Raw genomic sequence first — 13,154 nt, forward strand, 5'->3', positions numbered from 1 at the left:
ATACAACCGATGCTGGAAGAATTCGGAGATCTCATGCTAGTCGAATTACCGACCGAGTTACCTCCCATGAGGGGCATTCAGCACTAGATAGACCTGGTGCCGAGAGCAAATCTTCCTAACCTACCCCAATATCGGATGAGTCCAAACATAAGATTCTTCAAGATCAAGTTGAAGATCTTATGTGGAAGGGATTGATCAAGGAGAGTCTTAGCCCTTGTGCCGTTCCAGCTTTGCTTATACCGAAGAAAGATGGGAGTTGGAGGATGTGTGTTGATAGTCGGGCCATCAATAAAATCACCGTGAAGTACCTGTTTCCCATTCCGAGACTGAATGATATGATAGATATGCTGACCGGAGCTAGGTTTTCTCTAAACTCGACCTCCACAGCGGCTATCACCAGATTCGGATCCGACTAGGAGACGAATGGAAGACATCCTTTAAGACGAAGGAGGGTTTGTATGAATGGCTGGTGAGGCCAGTTGGGCTTTCAAATGCACTGAGCACGTTCATGCGAGTAATGAATCAAGTGTTGAAACCTTTCATCCGTAAATTCGTTTAGTTTATTTCGTTGATATTCTGATTTATAGTCAAAATACCGAGGAGCATCTGGAGCAGGTAAGAGAAGTTCTAAGTGTGCTGAGGGACAACAAGTTATACCTCAATCTGAAGAAATGCACTTTCCTCACGGACAAGTTGCTCTTCCTTGGATTTATTGTCGAAGCCGAAGGCATACAAGTAGGTGAGGAGAAGGTCCGAGCCATTCGAGAATGGCCGACCCCTACTATGATCAGACATGTCAAAAGCTTCCACGACCTGGCAATTTTCTACCGAAGGTTCATTCGAAATTTCAGCAGCTTGGTAGCTCCCATTACCGAGTGTTTGAAAAAGGGGCAATTCTGATGGGGAAATAAATTGTCCTAGCTTTGCCTGACTTCGAGAAGTTATTTGAAGTAGACTGTGATGCCTCAATTGTAGGGATTGGGGCAGTGTTGTCACAGGAGGGTCGGCCGGTCAAATTTTTCAATGAGAAGTTGAATGAAGCTCGGCAGAAATGGACAACCTACGAGCTTGAGTTCTACACGGTAATTCGAGCCCTGAAGCATTGGGAGCATTATCTGATTCATCAGGAATTTGTTATGAACAGTGACCATCAAGCTCTAAAGTTTGTCAACACGCAGAACACAATGAATCGAATGCACGCCGGATGGATTCGCTTTCATGCAGAAGTTTACTTTTGTACTGAAGCATAAGTCGGGAAAACAAAACAAGGTGTCAAATGCCTTGAGTCGACGTTCGGCTTTACTCGTGACATTATAGTCCGAGATAACAAGCCTGGAGCACTTATGGGCTCTGTATGCCGAGGATGAGGATTTCAAAGAAGATTGGGAGAAGTGCGTGTTGATGCAACCAAATGTTGACTTCCACATCCAGGAGGGATATCTGTTCCAGGGAAATCAACTTTTTATTCCCCAACCTCGCTATGTGAACAGATAATGCAGGAGTTGCATGGAGGAGGACTCGACGGTCATGTAGGTCGAGACAAAACCATTTCCTTGGTTTCAGATCGGTATTATTGGCCACAGCTCAAACGAAATGTCGGTAAATTTGTGCAAAAGTGCCCTGTGTGTCAGACCGAAAAGGGAGGTACGCAATATACCGGACTATACACTCCTCTGCCAGTTTTTGAGACCATTTGGGAAGATCTAAGCATGGATTTCATGCTCGGACTTTCGAGGACCCAACGAGGTATGGGCTCTATTTTTGTAGTTGTTGATCGGTTCTCGAAAATGGCACACTTCATCCCCTGCAGGAAAACATCATACGCTACCCACGTAGCCCATCTCTTCTTCCGAGAAGTTGTTCGATTGCATGGGGTGCCAAAATCCATCACGTCAGACCGGGATGTCAAATTCCTTAGCCACTTTTGGAGGACTTTGTGGCGGCGGTTCGACACCTCCCTCAACTACAACAGCACTTGCCACCCGCAGACGGACGGACAGACCGAGGTGACCAACTGTACTCTTGGCAATATGCTTAGGTGTATTTCCCGAGACAAGCCAAAGCAGTGGGACATCAACATTCCTCAGGTAGAGTTCGCTTTCAACAGCATGAGCAACCGGTCTACAAGCAAGTCACCATTTCAGATTGTCTACACTAAACCTCCGAAGCATGCGCTTGACTTGGTGCCACTTTCGAAGCTTCCTAGGTTGAATGTTGCAGCCGAACACATGGCTAATCGAGTGTAGCAGATCTATGAAGTGGTGCGCTTGAATCTGGAGCAGGCTAATGACAGGTATAAGGATGCGGCTGACATGAAGTGGAGATTGAAGATTTTTTGAGAAGGCGACCTAGTTATGGCTCATTTTCGAAAGAACCGTTTTCCGTCCAGAACTTATGGTAAGTTGAAGAGTCGAAAGTATGGACCGTTTCGGATCAAGCGTAAGATTAATGACAATGCGTATATGGTGGAACTTCCCGAGGATATGTCCATTTCTAATACTTTCAATGTTGCCGACCTATTTGCCTACCATCCAGACGACCCCTTATATGCCGAACTAAACTCGATGTCGAGTTTTTTTGAAGTGGAGGAGACTGACGTAGGATAATTCGAGGAGATACCACGACAAGTTGACAATGACGTCTCGGATAATATCCGGGACAGAGTTTCGGACAATATCCAAAAAGGAGGCTCTGGATCGGCACATAACCAAGATAGTCAAGAGACGACTCGGTAAAATGCCGCGATCCAACTTCCGCAAATAACCGAAGCCCAGCTCAGGCCCGTTCGGAAAATAACCAAGACCCAACTCGGTAAATCAGTCCTGTCGGCAAATAACCGAGACCAAGCTCGGTAAATCGAAGCAGAAGATTCCTGACGAAGGATCAGCTGAGAAGATTTTCTGGAAGAAGCAGCCAAGCAGATTTCCTGGGATTTTTGTGTAGAAATCATGGAAGACTTGTTGACTTCCATATTTTATTTTTTGATAATTATCTTGTCGTACTTTTCCTTAAATCATGGGATTACCATGTCCATCCAAACTCCTCTCATTAATGAGGATTTGACGGTATCTTTACTATTATTTTATTCCTTTACAAGCCACAAAGGCTAAGAAGGAAAAATTATTGATCATCATTGAATTGAAGTTGTTCCTTTCAACTTGTGAGTTGATTGTTTGTGTTTGAGAACGAAGTTTCTCCTTCACTGTTTATCCCTTTCACTTGCGCTACGTCATTCTCATTTGGTGTTGAGACTCTACTAAGGTTAGTAAGACTCTGCTTCAACCTATTCTTATCGTTATTTATCATAACCTATTAGTTTGAATTCTCCTACCCTTAGTACTTAAATTATTAAATTTATGATAACCTATTAGTTTAAAGCTTAAATCACAAGGGTGATTTAATCTTTTGGAACAAACAACTCCACATGCAATAACCCAATTCCAGTTCCATCATGCCCAAAAAAAAAAAAAATTTACAATCCAAACATAATATCAAAATACTAGTGTCTTTACATCTTCGTATCATTATAAGTCAACACGCAGAAACCATCAACAGAAAAGAGCAATAAAACATAGAGTTGTTATATATCCACACCAAGATCCCTCAAACCTGCAATGCCATCTTATTTCTGACCTTGAAATTAATAATCAACATAAATTGAAGAGACAAGCTTAATTTATAAATTAGATAACATAAAATCTGTTGGGAATAAATCCCACTCCAACCGGCTTAAGGAAAGAAGGGGAATCGTCATTCCCAAGGCCTAAGTTAGCCCAGGATCTAGTTGTACCCGACTGCGAAGAAGATGACCCAATTGGGCAAAAGATGAATCGATCGGGCATTTACATTCGGTTGTGTGCGCCGTTCAAAGTAGAGAGCGATATGATCACCGATACTCACAGTGCAAAGTACACCTGCCCCGACAGGTATGGGGGTTTAGTAGTTAAGGTCTTGTCTGAACACCATGCCGGGTCACTGTGCACATCGTACTGAATACTGTTCATCCCATACCATGATGGTTAGAAATCCTATAAAATCTGAGAGATACTGTTTCGGCACAGTACCCCCACTCACCCCAGGATGCCTATAAATACAAGACTCCCAAGGCATTGAAGGGGGCCCGATTTCTAACTTTTGCTCTCACCTACTATCGGCTTGACTTAGGCATCGGAGGAAGGATCGTCGGCTAGCCCCCGGCGAGTCTTTTCTATTTTGCAGGTTACTCGAGAGTTCGACCCACTGAGAAGGAGTAGATCAAGCCATTGCAGGAGCCAATCAGGACCTGGAGGGTCCCAGCCACTTGGAGGGTCCAAACCATTTGGAGGGTCTGAGTCACCTGGAAGGTCCGAGCGCCCTGGAGGGCCTGAGCCATTTGGAGAGTTCGAGCCACCTAGAGGGTCTGAGCCACCTGGAGGTTCCGAGCCACTTGGAGGGTCAAAGTCAACTAGAAGGACTGAGCCATCGAAGGACCGAGTCGAGCCACTGAGAGAACGAAAATTGGAGTTAACACATCACCTGACCAGAAACTGTAGCAACAAAATCGAGCAAGTCTTCTTTTAGAAAATTAATCATGTCTTGATATGAAGAGAAAAAGAAGTATCTAGGAATCTTTTACTAGACCTCAAAGGTCATTGGTTCTGCAAAAGATGAAATCTCAAACCTTCTTATCGTGGATGTGATTTTCATAACATTTGAATAGACAAGTTCCATAATTATCGATTTTTAACTCTTCCAATTTTGGAAAGCACAAATTCATGCACTTTTTAACACGAAAATAAACTTTTATGTCAGTACCTTCAAGAAGTGATTGGAGCTTATAAGGGCACTGGAAAAAATGACGAATGAAACACTCATTAAATTCAATGCTTCCAGTTTCATGTTCTGTTTTACACTTCCCAAGTTCCTTTTGAAGGAAATTAGTAAATTTGTCAGCACGACCAGGAGTATCAAGTTGAGAGGGATGGAGAAGGCAGTTGGGAAATGAAGAGGTGCATAGAGGGGATAGGGTAAGATCATTAGCTTGCACTTGAAACGCCATTAGGATAATCAAATCCATTACCACCTCCATATATTTTTTAGCCATTTGATTTTCTCCCACTCAAAATTATTCTTACCTTGAGTTTAGTACACAAACAATTTATAGGAATTAATTTGTTTCTTCGAAGCAGCTTCGATACCCATTAAATCTTGAAAATAGATCCCACGTCATTAGTTTTGAAAAATAAAAAGGATATGTAAGGCTATATCCTTTTTAATTATTTTGGTTCAAAAATGTCAATGATACAACTAGAAATCGTATCAACATCGAACGAGCTCTCGTAAGACATGGGCATCAATAAGTTTTTGTCTCATTGCATGTCTGTTGCTTGCAGGATGCTAGTGGACTGCTTCAATCAATGAGATAACCATGGCATTTGGATTAGAGTTATGACCAGTGATGATTATGAGAAGAATGAATAAGTTGGAGAACTAAAATTATATAAAGCAAAGGCGAAACATTTGAAGTTTGTTGTAGCGTTATCTTGGATTGTAACTTATTTTGGTTGTTTGTACCTCTTTGAGGATTAAAAATATGCTGTGACTGATTAAACTTTGAAGAGACGGGCTTTCAGTGAACGTTGTAGGAAGCATGTGAACGTTTTTTTTTTTTAAAAAAAAAAAAAAAATCATAAACAGTGATCAGCACAGTAATTTCTTTTTACTGAAAATCCATGGGTCACTGGCTCACTGCGCTGAGCGCATAACAGTCTGCGCAGGTCATTGTTCACATCACTGTTTAGTGAACAGTAACGGCACAATAATTTCTTTTTGACTGAAATGGGTCATTGCAGACTGCGCAGAACAGTAATCGATCACTGTTTAAATTTTATTTTTTTAAGGATAATTGTACTATTGGTCCCTGTGGTATGCCATAATTATTTTTCACTCTATATGGTTTAAAAGGTTTATGGGAGGTCCTTGTGGTAAGCAATAATTACAAATCGATTCCTGGCGTCAAATTTCGTTAAAATTTTTGACAGATTCTGTTAAATGCTACTTTATCGTCACGTCAAACTAATAAAAATGCGACACGTATCCATCTTAATAAAATAAATATTATTTTATTTACTCTATCTGGACGCCCAAGTGTCCATAGCATCATCCGTCCGGACAACGAGAACTCTTCGTCCGGACCTTCCTCTGTGTCGAGAAGCTTCAAATTGCTTCAGCTTGCATCCGTCCGGACGTTTCAGCAGCCCGTCCGGACAACACTCAATGTTCGACCAAGCTTCAAGATTTCCTTCCAAACACAGATATGGGAAGATGACTGCAACCGTCCAGACGACGTAGATTCCCGTCTAGACGCGCTCATCCATAAGACAAGTATCGCATTCAAGATCCGGACGCGCGAGCATCAAATATGAGAATTACTTGCAGCGAACGTGCGACCGTCCAGACGACAGGGCAACACCGTCCGGACGCGGCCCAAAACAGGAAAGATTTTTAGCAAAATTTTCAAAATTTCAGTCGTACAGTTGTCCGTCCGAACGGCCTATGACCACCGTCCGGACGGCGCCCAGTTTTATCGAGCCAGACGCTCATTTGAACCTTTAGCCTATAAATAGAGGTCTCCAGCAAGAATTTGGTATTGAATTCCATTAGTGCTTAGAGAGCTATATTGTGAGATTATTGAGCTGAGTAGGTTTCTCTGAAGCTGTTGCTGTGTGTGCTGTTGCTCCACTTAATCTAAAGTCTATCTTAGGGGTTGGCCCTAAGGTAAAGGATTCCATTGAAGACTCCTTCAGGTAGGAGATCTGGTTGGGAGGCGTTCGTGTTGGGTTACACGTTAGAGTTCAAGGTACGACTACTGCATCAGGGGTATGTGAGTGCTACTATCTTGTAACTAGTCTTGTCTTCTAAATAGTGGATATCCTGGGTTTGGCTGCTTCGGAGTGGTTTTTCTCATCTTGAGTTTTCACTTCGTTAACAAAAATTCTTGTATAGTTTTAATTTCTGCATTGTTATTTTGTTAACACTTTGTGCACACACACTTGCCTTTTATTAGAAGTTAATTTCCATTCTTTTTCAGTAATTATTGCTTACCACAAGGACCTCTCATGAACTTTTTAAACTATAACATAGGGAGTAAAAAATAATTATGGCATACCACAAGGACCAATGGTGTAATTATCCATTTTTTTTAATCATCACACCTATTGATCACAAATTAAATTTTTTTAATAGAACACAGATTAAATTTTTTTTATCGATTATGGATTAAATTTTTTAATAGATCAATGTTCAGTAATCAGTAATCAGTCACTGTTCACTGAACGGTGATCGGCACATTAAGTTTTATTGAAAATCAACCATGACTGATCCTTGTTTATTTTATTTATTTTTAATCGATCACATTGATAGATCACAAATTATTATTTTTATTAGATTATTATTCAGTATTCACTTAGATGCTAGAGCTCTTTGGATAGTCCAATTTACTACAATCTTTTGAGAAGTCTATGTGGATGAGGTATTTCAAGGTAATAAACCAAATACCCACCTTACAAAAATAGGTTGGAGGATATTTTGTGATAGTTTGTACACAAAAATAGTAATTGATGAGTACCAAATATTGTGTATTTGGACCCCTTAATTTACATTAGTTAAACCTTTAGCTTTGTTATTTTCTAATGCTTTGGTTAGTTTTAGTGTTTTTATATTTTGTAGGACAATAAGAGAGAAATGATACAATTCAAGCAAAATACAAGGAAATTCGGATGCAACAGACCAGTACATTTAGACTGATCATAACAGGATCAAAAGATATCCGTTTTGGGAGTTTCTTAGGTCTAAATTGAAGTTCAAGATGTCAGCTTTCCAACGCAACAATTTTCAGCCAATTTGGAGATGCGTGGAAAAAGATATGGCTGTTTGAATTTCAGTCGTCGGATCATCCCGAAAATCCGGAACCATCTCTCTTATTTTTCTTTTGCTTCATCCCTTGTCTCCCCAAAGCTAGAGCCAATACACGTTTTTCTCCACATTCTCAGCCACTTAATCACTTTTTTTCCACTCAACATCATTCCATAAAACACTCACCACTCATTCCATAAAACACTCACCACTCATTCCATAAAACACTCACCACTCATCTCTCCACTCATACACCCACTCACCCATTCCACACAAACCACTTGGCTATAAAAGGAGACCAAGGCTGAAAATCAAGAAGGGGAGAGGAGGCATGAGCCTCTTTGTACATAACTTCTTGCTTCTCTTCTTCTTGTAGCTTATTTCTTTCCTTTTGCAACTCTTTGATTTTTATGCTTTTAATGTTTTAAGTTGTAGTTATTTTATCATGTGTAGCTAATATTTTCGTTTGGGGTTGAGGATGAAACCTCACCATTGAAGAGAAACCGAGTTTCTTGCTTGTTCATGCTATTTGAGTTTATGGGTTTGATTTCTCATTGTTCTACTTTGATTTTCTTGAAATGATGTTTTGATATCTCTTGTGGTTTCCGGATACAAGTGATGATGTGGAATAAGTTTCATTAAATCGGTTGCTTGGTTTTTCATCTATCAAAACATTGGACATTCATTGTGCGTCGTTTGACTAATACATTGCTTTATCGGTTCGAATGAAGATATCCATTGTGATTGAATGATACATTGGATGTTTGGATTTCAATTGGTACTCTTTGTGATTTGTGCTATGAACGAAATCATTGAATGATCTAAATGATTTTTGAAGCAATGTAGAGCATACCTAAGATTTATACGTGACAACCTCGAATAAGTGTGATGAGCATGAGATTAGGTTGATATGATTTGGTGAGTGTGGATTCCAAAACCCTAGACCCCTTTATCTTCATTATTTTTGTTCATGTTTTCTTTTATCAAAAACCCCTAAATTTGGAACTAGGTTAAAATAGGATTAGTTTGAATAGAGATTAATTTTCGCAACGCAATTCCCTGTGGGATCGACCTCGCACTTGCAATACGCTATATTGCATAACGATTCGTGCACTTGCGAGTACTTATTTTAAAACACATCAAGTTTTTGGCGCCGTTGCCGGGGAATTGTTTTGTTTGTGGAAGTTGATTTTTGTTTGAATTGATTTTATTTTTCTACTAGTTTAGGTAGATTTTTGTTTTCTTTTTCTTCTTCCAATTTTTGTTTCTTTTTATTTTTATTTGTTTTTGTTTTATTGTCTAACCCAAAAAAAAAAAAAAAAAAAAAAAAAGCAAGGTTTTCTGTTTTATTGTTATTTCAGGTTGTGCGGAATTTTGCAAAGTCGATCGATCGAACCAACACTAGAGGTGTTACCTGGAAAAGTTCAGTAGCAGAAATTCTTGCCAAAAAATTTATTTTCTTTGGTCCAAATTTGTAAGTTTTAATTCTTGTCTTTTTGGTGTCTTTGGTTGTTTTATGCATTCTTGTTAGTCTTCAATTTTTTTTTATTTATTTATTTTGTTTGTGCTATTTTTTTTTTCTTTCTTTTAATCTTTAAAAAAAAAAAAAAAAAAACTTTGCTAGTGTGGTCTACGGCGCTATCCAAGTGTCTAGGCAAGTTCTGGCTAGGAAAGTCTTGGGATTTAAGTGTGTCCGGTGTGACCCCCCTCACTTTCCTGGGAACGAACCTGGGCTCTTAGAGAATTCTGTTTGCCCCACTTGCAGCAAAAAAATTTGGTTCATATCTTTGGTGGGATATTTTCTTGCGATAGGGTGTAAGTGAAGCATGTATTCTTATTTTGATAATTATTGTGATTTTTCTGCACAACATGCTTCGCCTAGTGGTAGGACACCCGATCCAACCAACTACCCTTACCATTTCAACCCACATGAACCATGTTCATATTGCTCTGATCCTCATCATAGTGCCAATAATTGTCCCTCTTGGGGACAATTCTATCATTATTCACATGAGCAAATGAACACTAACTCCTCCAGCCCGGGATTCGATTCAAATCCCAATTTTTACAACCCGGACTGGAGCAACCATTCTGACTTCTCATGGCAAGCTCAAGCCATGGGAAGTTATGCCCCCCAATTCCAGGAACTGCATCATCCTGAATATCTGCAGTTCGAAAGCTCATCCTATGATCCCCTTCCCCAAAAATCATTAGAAGATACACTGAAGGACTTCATAGAGATGACTGGCCACTCCACCATTCAAGCTCCACACCCAGAGCTGTCATTAGAAGACACTCTCAAGGACTTCATGCAGTTTTCAAGCCAAACCATTAATGAAATGAAGAATGTCACTTTGGAAAACATTCTGACCATTAATGAAGTAAAGAATGCCACCTTGGAAAACACTCAGGCGATTGCCAGGATAGAAAGACAGTTCGAATATCTGGTTGCCGAGTATAACAGACTGGAGGAAGAAGAGTTTCAAGGTCAGTTGATGGCTAAAGGGCACTACATGATTGATGAGGATGATTCCAGCAATCTTCATCATGAGCATGTCCAAGACACATCAACAATTGAGAGTGAGGAAATGGTGGATGGCAATGAAGAGGAAGAAAAGGAGGAGCACCTGGAGCAAGCAGCGCCCCCGCCAAATCCAAATATGTCCGAATACGGAATGAGTACTGAAGCTCATTCCTTCATCACCATCCCTCTTGAGACATTTCATGAGCCCCAAGCTTTAATTCTTACATGTCTCAAAGAGCCATCTTATGCCAAAACTGTCAAGGATCTATGCACACAACCGCGCAAATCTAGGAACCATCGTCCTACAAAGATCCTTCGAAGCAAGCAAGTTAGTTACATAAGATGGCGAAACATTTCTCTCGAGGGACATCAATTCTTTAAGAAGAAAGGGTGGAAGGGATTGGTTGGACATCCACATGATCGGGGAAGGCGCTGTAAATTTTCTTTTACCTTTTCGCACAGTTGTTTTTTTTAATTATTTTTGTTAAATATTTTGTTTCTGTTTTACCTTATTTTGTTGTCTGTTTTTGTTTGTTAGTTTAATTTTAATTTTTCAATGGTGGGATAACTTCTTGCTATAGGGTGTAAGTGAAGCATGGATTCTTATTTTGATAATTATTGAGATTCTTCTGTACAACATGTTTCACCTAGTGGTAGGACACTTGCTCCAACCAACTACCCTTACAATTTCAACCCACATGAACCATGGAAAGCTTGCTAAATGAGAACATGGAAGCCTCGAAGGAGAGGAAGGTGGGGAATGTGAAGAAAGCAAAGAAGGCGAGGCAAGCAATCCGGAAAGGATATGAGCGCGGTACTCATATCGTAGTGCTCTCTCTCTTCTGTCATAGATCGCCATCACCGGATTGAGGATAGATGTGAAGAGCGTCCAGGTTGACAAGACGGAAGAGAAGGTCTTGCATGATCAAGAATAATCTTGCTTCTGGATAGTATGATCAAGAATAGTCTTGCTTCGTTGTCTATGAATCTGGTTGTGATGCTGCATTTTTCCCAACTTTAAACTTTGAAATTGGTTATGAACTACATCTTCCTTTCCAAGAAGCGATGATGAGTTCAGATAAGAAGAAAGATTTGGCTCTCGAAGTGTGAAGGGTTGAGAGCTCATAGGTGTGCTTTGCCAGAGAGAAGACGAGTAAATTTATAGAGAAAATTTGAGAGGGGACGGTGCAAGTGGTGCCGACAGTGAATCGTAATATCTCCATCCCTTTCTCGGAACGCTCATCCAGCTCATTCTCGGGATGCCCCTCTACGACTGCTAGTTGCGGAAAGTGCGGCGATGAATCCGGAAAAGTCATTGGGTAAATTCGGAATTCGAGAAGGTGAAAAGGGTGAAAACTCAAAAAGAAGAGAACTCGTGATTCGAGGGCGGCTGTCTACTAGTGATAATGGAGGCTGCACTCAAAAAGAAGAGAACTCGTGATTTGTGGGCGGCTGTCTACTAGTGATAGTGGAGGCTGCGCTCAGAATGACGTTGATTAAACCGCGTCTCGTCCAGTGATTAAGTTCTCTTTCCTTCCCTTCAAATATTTCGAATCACCGCTTCATTTCTATCCTTCTCTCCTTCAGATTCTTTGAGGAATATCATCGTTTCCTAAGTTTTCCAGAAAAAAATGGCTTCTTCCTCTTCCCAAAATAATCTTGACCTAAATGCTACGCCAGTAGTACAACCCGAGATTTGGCGTCCATTATTCTTAACGCAAAAAGGTCCTCTCATGACCAATGACTCTGTGATGCTGAATGATGCAGCAGCTGCATCCATGGCTCAGGGCATCATAACTCCTCGAGATAATAAGTTATTGGCGGATAGGACTGATGCTCAAGCCATCAATGACTCTTTGGCTTTCAGTATTCAGAGTGCTTCTTCAGTTACAAACATGGCTCGACGTCTGCAAGTTCGAGGGAATGAAGTTCAAGCGCTAAAAGGTCAAATTTTGGCTTTGCAGCGAATGTACATGGACTTTAGGCGTAGGAATCGGGTCCTACAACAAGAAAATAAAAAGCTGAAGAAGGTGGTAGATTCATATGCGAAAGACTTGGAGAAGAGGTATGCTGAGTTGGAGCAAAATACCAATCGTCTCCAAGAGCAACACCAGGACCTCTTGCGTGTAGTCCAAAACCTCAGGGTTTTCGGCCCAGAAACTTAGTCAGGTATAAGCATACTCTGGGGATGTTGCAGGAAAGGTCCGATTCGCAAGTTTATGTTTTCTTAAAAGTACTTCGTTTTGTAAGACAATAATTATATTTTTATTTTCTTTATTTTTTATTTTTATTTATGTTTTCTTAGAAGTACTTCGTTTTGTAAGACAATAATTATATTTTTATTTTTTTATTTTTATTTTTATTTTCTTTATTTTTTATTTATTTATGGACTGTAATAATAATAAAAAAAAAATGGCGCTACGAAGATCCTGCGAAGCAAGCAAGTTGGCCACCTGAGAAGGCGCTGTAAATTTTCTTTTCCCTTTTACTTTTTTTGTATAGTTGATTTCTTTCATTTTTATTTCTTTTCATTTTACTTTTATTTCTAACAGCAACTAACATTTTGATGTTTGTGTCTATGAGAAATGTTGCTGTTAAGTTTTTGTTGACAGGTGTTTTGGTGTTTAAGTTTGGGGGACGCCTTGACCTTTCACACCTCGATGTTTCCGTATTTCTGGTAATGTATTTCTACACTACACATTGCGGACAATGTGTAATTCAAGTTTGGGGGTATGGA

This window comes from Alnus glutinosa, chromosome 10 (genome assembly GCF_958979055.1).
Source record: "Alnus glutinosa chromosome 10, dhAlnGlut1.1, whole genome shotgun sequence".
NCBI lineage: Eukaryota > Viridiplantae > Streptophyta > Magnoliopsida > Fagales > Betulaceae > Alnus > Alnus glutinosa.